The sequence below is a fragment of the Oncorhynchus keta genome, chromosome 8 (genome assembly GCF_023373465.1).
Source record: "Oncorhynchus keta strain PuntledgeMale-10-30-2019 chromosome 8, Oket_V2, whole genome shotgun sequence".
Lineage (NCBI taxonomy): Eukaryota > Metazoa > Chordata > Actinopteri > Salmoniformes > Salmonidae > Oncorhynchus > Oncorhynchus keta.
In genome coordinates, this window is record NC_068428.1 from 29,016,293 (window position 1) to 29,022,205 (window position 5,913).

Below are 5,913 nucleotides of genomic sequence, written 5' to 3' on the forward strand. Positions count from 1 at the left end.
AGTGGATTGACAGGCTATTTTTCTGTTCGTTACTCATCTTGTTGGCTGAGGAAAAGTACATGTGAACAGTTATTCTAACATGTTCAAAGTGCACATCAGAATTCAGTAAGGAAAACCACACATCGCTGCATCCTCGACTTGCATGTTCTGTTAATAAGCATGGAAATATTCTAAATGTGATTTCTGTCATTCTGAGCACCGTGGGTGGACGCCCTAATCAGGTCTCAAACACGATGCATATGGGTCTGTTACATTTCTCACATGTCCTGAAACCCTGATACACTCACACATAAGTAGGGCTATCTCCTTTATGGTACAATACTTCATGGTGTTAGTCATTAGAAATAAAGGCACAGCCAGATACTGCATTGGTCCACCACATTAACCAACTTTGTCATGGCGACCAAAAGTCAGAGAGTTGTGTTGTGAGTTGTTGTGAGTGTGTGTCAGTCTGCTGTGAGTGTGTGTGTTAGTCTGCTGTGAGAGTGTATCAGTCTGCTGTGAGTGTGTGTGTTAGTCTGCTGTGAGTGTGTGTGTTAGTCTGCTGTGAGTGTGTGTCAGTCTGCTGTGAGTGTGTGTCAGTCTGCTGTGAGTGTGTGTGTTAGTCTGCTGTGAGTGTGTGTGTGTTAGTCTGCTGTGAGTGTGTGTTAGTCTGTTGTGAGTGTGTGTGTCAGTCTGTTGTGAGTGTGTGTGTTAGTCTGCTGTGAGTGTGTGTGTTAGTCTGCTGTGAGTGTGTGTGTGTTAGTCTGTTGTGAGTGTGTGTGCTAGTCTGTTGTGAGTGTGTGTGCTAGTCTGCTGTGAGTGTGTGCTAGTCTGCTGTGAGTGTGTGCTAGTCTGCTGTGAGTGTGTGTGCTAGTCTGCTGTGAGTGTGTGTCTGCTGTGAGTGTGTGTTAGTTGACTGTGAGTGTGTGTCAGTCTGCTGTGAGTGTGTGTCAGTCTGCTGTGAGAGTGTGTCAGTCTGCTGTGAGAGTGTGTCAGTCTGCTGTGAGAGTGTGTCAGTCTGCTGTGAGAGTGTGTCAGTCTGCTGTGAGAGTGTGTCAGTCTGCTGTGAGTGTGTGTTAGTTGACTGTGAGTGTGTATCAGTCTGCTGTGAGTGTGAGTCAGTCTGCTGTGAGTGTGTGTCAGTCTGCTGTGAGTGTGTGTCAGTCTGCTGTGAGTGTGTGTCAGTCTGCTGTGAGTGTGTGTCAGTCTGCTGTGAGTGTGTGTCAGTCTGCTGTGAGTGTGTGTCAGTCTGCTGTGAGTGTGTGTCAGTCTGCTGTGAGTGTGTGTCAGTCTGCTGTGAGAGTCACACACAGCACACTCCCTCACCATGTCCTTCCGCCCATGTTTCCCCTCTCTTACTCAATCAGGCCAGTTTGCTGGGGGATGGCAGATCTAGGACTGGATGTACCACACACACAGACACACCAAGATAAGGATCAGTAATCCCTTAAATGTAGTCTTCAGTGAGGGGGATCCCTCCATGGATAAACACAGAGGGAAAACAACGAGTCTTAACTAGGACAGCCTGGTTACTTTGGAATTTATTCCTTTGTGTATTAACTTAGTGTGTATTTGTGTGGTGCTGCTAGTTATGTGGGCTCTACCCTGCTAGGACTCACTAGAGACTGGGTGGGTGGAGAGCTTTGGTGAATCTCTGCCAAGCTTCTGGTGAATCTAGTACACAAACTGTTCATTGACACATTTTTGACATCTTGATTAAAGTTTGCTAGGAGAGGTTAAAAAGGGAGAACATGGTTGTCTGATTTTAGCCTCTGAAACATTGAATGAATACCCACTGGGAAAAGACGTCAGATCACCATCCAAATTTGGTTGATATTTGAGTTTACTTGTCAACCAACATATATCCACCTTGAAATAAACCACAGAGCTAGCTTGGCATGGCTAACTATGGGTGGTTGCTGCTAGGCTACAAGTGTAGAATAGCAATAGAATGACATGAGCTAGTGAGCAACACTACTGATCTGTGTGTTTGTGGCTAGTGTTATGAGAAGTAGATCATTTATCAGGGGCTTGTTTTACTTCTCAGATAGAAAATAGTAGCAAGCAACTGTCCATGGTGGCCCTGGTTGACTGGCTTGTCTCTCTTTACATACCGTCTGTAATCACAGTTAACAAAAGAGATCATTAGCCAGGTTTTGAAAAGACCAAACCTCAACTCTTTGTTTAGAAAACAATGATCAACCCTGTTATGATTAAAAAACAGCATAATTCTAGACAAGCTGGAGGTCTCCCGTGGAGTTGGCTGTAAGGGTGTGTGTGTGTGTTGATAATAGCTGTTGCGCAGGCTGATAGGCTAATAGAAGGCCTGCAGGAGACGACTGTGTTGATTAACATGGCAGACGTGCCTCGCCGACACACAGACACACACATGCTTAAATTTGCTAGTCAGGAAGGATTCTTCCAGAGTCTGCTCTCAGCTCACAGAACCCCCACAGAGCAACAGATGGTGAATAAGGGCAGTGTGTGTGTGTGTGTGTTTGTGTGTTTGTGTGACCTTCATTTAACTAGGCAAGTCTTATTTACAATGACAGCCTACCCCGGCCAAACCCGAATGATGCTGGGCCAATTCTGCGCTGCCCTATGGGACTCCCAATCAAGGCCGGATGTGATACAGCCTGGATTTGAACCAGGGACTGTAGTGACGCCTCTTGCATTGAGATGCAGTGCCTTAGACCACTGCGTCCATGTGTGTGTTAAATATTTAACTGTACTAGAATGATTAAAAGGCCGCTAAAATATGTAAGATTGGTATCGGGTTTTTTGGCAAGGAAAATATTGGATATCGGTATCGGCCAAAAATGTAATATCATTATATATTTTTTTACTGCAGTGGGCTAAATCAGGGTCACAGAGGGATTCTGGTAGTTTTTACCATGTCAGATATATAGAGTTTAAATGTATTACATCTGGCATCTGTTTGACATAGAAACACCAGATTTTCGTTTTTAAAATAATAATCTTTATTAATGATGAAAAATATGAATAACATTCCACCCATGAGGCCAAAGAGGGCGCTTTGGTCATTGACTGCTACACAGCCCTTTTCTCTGTCTTCCAAATATTGATTGATTGTATCTCTCTATGTATCATCTAAGTTCCTCAGACGATGTAAGAAGACCAGGTGTGTGACGTGCACGGGGATCTCTCTCATTGACTGACAACCATAATTGCTTTAGGTCAAAGGTCAATTTGGAGACTCTTAGTCTGGTGGTGTTGAGTCATCCCTCTGTCCTTAGGGACATGTTCGTGTGGGTGCGTGTGTCCTTCGGGACTTCCCTTCCCATTAGACATCAATAAATCAGTAATACTAAAGATGACAGAAGGATGTACTGGGAAACATTTCCTGCAACCCATCACCGGTCTGCTGCCGGCTGATGCTCTAATAGGTTTAGACACTTTAGGAACATCTCTGTGTTTGTGTGTGTGTGTTTGTGTTGGCTCAAACACCAGACGTTTCCCACTCTCCCACACTCCGTCTCTCCATCTCCCACACTCCGTCTCTCCATCTCCCACAATCCGTCTCTCCATCTCCCACACTCCATCTCTTCATCTCCCACACTCCCACACTCGGTCTCTCCATCTCCCACTCTCCCACGCTCCGTCTCTCCATCTCCCACGCTCCATCTCCCACTCTCCCACACTCCGTCTCTCCATCTCCCACTCTCCCACACTCGGTCTCTCCATCTCCCACACTCTGTCTCTCCATCTCCCACGCTCCGTCTCTCCATCTACCACGCTCTGTCTCTCCATCTCCCACTCTCCCACGCTCCGTCTCTCCATCTCCCACTCTCCCACACTCGGTCTCTCCATCTCCCACACTCTGTCTCTCCATCTCCCACACTCTGTCTCTCCATCTCCCACACTCTGTCTCTCCATCTCCCACACTCTGTCTCTCCATCTCCCACACTCCGTCTCTCCATCTCCCACGCTCCGTCTCTCCATCTCCCACGCTCCGTCTCTCCATCTCCCACGCTCCGTCTCTCCATCTCCCACTCTCCCATGCTCTCTCTCCATCTCCCACTCTCCCACACTCGGTCTCTCCATCTCCCACACTCCGTCTCTCCATCTCCCACACTCCCACACTCTGTCTCTCAATCTCCCACACTCTGTCTCTCCATCTCCCACGCTCCGTCTCTCCATCTCCCACGCTCCGTCTCTCCATCTCCCACGCTCCGTCTCTCCATCTCCCACGCTCCGTCTCTCCATCTCCCACGCTCCGTCTCTCCATCTCCCACGCTCCGTCTCTCCATCTCCCACGCTCCGTCTCTCCATCTCCCACGCTCCATCTCTCCATCTCCCACACTCCATCTCTCCATCTCCCACACTCCGTCTCTCCATCTCCCACACTCTGTCTCTCCATCTCCCACGCTCCGTCTCTCCATCTCCCACACTCCGTCTCTCCATCTCCCACGCTCCGTCTCTCCATCTCCCACGCTCCGTCTCTCCATCTCCCACGCTCCGTCTCTCCATCTCCCACGCTCCGTCTCTCCATCTCCCACGCTCCGTCTCTCCATCTCCCACTCTCCCACACTCGGTCTCTCCATCTCCCACACTCCGTCTCTCCATCTCCCACGCTCCGTCTCTCCATCTCCCACTCTCCCACACTCGGTCTCTCCATCTCCCACACTCCGTCTCTCCATCTCCCACGCTCTCTCCATCTCCCACGCTCCGTCTCTCCATCTCCCACGCTCCGTCTCTCCATCTCCCACTCTCCCATGCTCCGTCTCTCCGTCTCTCCATCTCCCACTCTCCCACACTCTGTCTCTCCATCTCCCACTCTCCCACACTCTGTCTCTCCATCTCCCACACTCTGTCTCTCCATCTCCCACTCTCCCACACTCGGTCTCTCCATCTCCCATGCTCCGTCTCTCCATCTCCCATGCTCCGTCTCTCCATCTCCCACACTCTGTCTCTCCATCTCCCACTCTCCCACACTCTGTCTCTCCATCTCCCATTCTCCCACACTCCGTCTCTCCATCTCCCACACTCCGTCTCTCCATCTCCCATACTCCGTCTATCCATCTCCCATTCTCCCACACTCCGTCTCTCCATCTCCCACACTCCCACACTCAGTCTCTCCATCTCCCACACTCCGTCTCTCCATCTCCCACACTCCCACACTCCGTCTCTCCATCTCCCACTCTCCCATGCTCCGTCTCTCCATCTCCCACACTCCGTCTCTCCATCTCCCACTCTCCCACGCTCGGTCTCTCCATCTCCCACTCTCCCACGCTCGGTCTCTCCATCTCCCACTCTCCCACGCTCCGTCTCTCCATCTCCCACGCTCCGTCTCTCCATCTCCCACGCTCCGTCTCTCCATCTCCCACGCTCCGTCTCTCCATCTCCCACTCTCCCACGCTCCGTCTCTCCATCTCCCACGCTCCGTCTCTCCATCTCTCCACGCTCTCTCCTCCCTCTCCCACGCTCCGTCTCTCCATCTCCCACACTCCCACACTCCGTCTCTCTCCCATCTCCCACTCTCCCACACTCCGTCTCTCCATCTCCCACGCTCCCCACGTCCGTCTCCATCTCCCACTCTCCCCATGTCTCTCTCCATCTCCCACTCTCCCATCTCTCCATCTCTCCATCTCCCACGCTCCGTCTCTCCATCTCCCACGCTCCGTCTCTCCATCTCCCACGCTCCGTCTCTCCATCTCCCACACTCTGTCTCTCCATCTCCCACTCTCCCACGCTCCGTCTCTCCATCTCCCACACTCCCACACTCGGTCTCTCCATCTCCCACTCTCCCACGCTCCGTCTCTCCATCTCCCACACTCCTCTCTCCATCTCCCACACTCCGTCTCTCCATCTCCCACTCTCCCACGCTCGGTCTCTCCATCTCCCACGCTCCGTCTCTCCATCTCCCACACTCCGTCTCTCCATCTCCCACTCTCCCATGCTCTGTCTCTC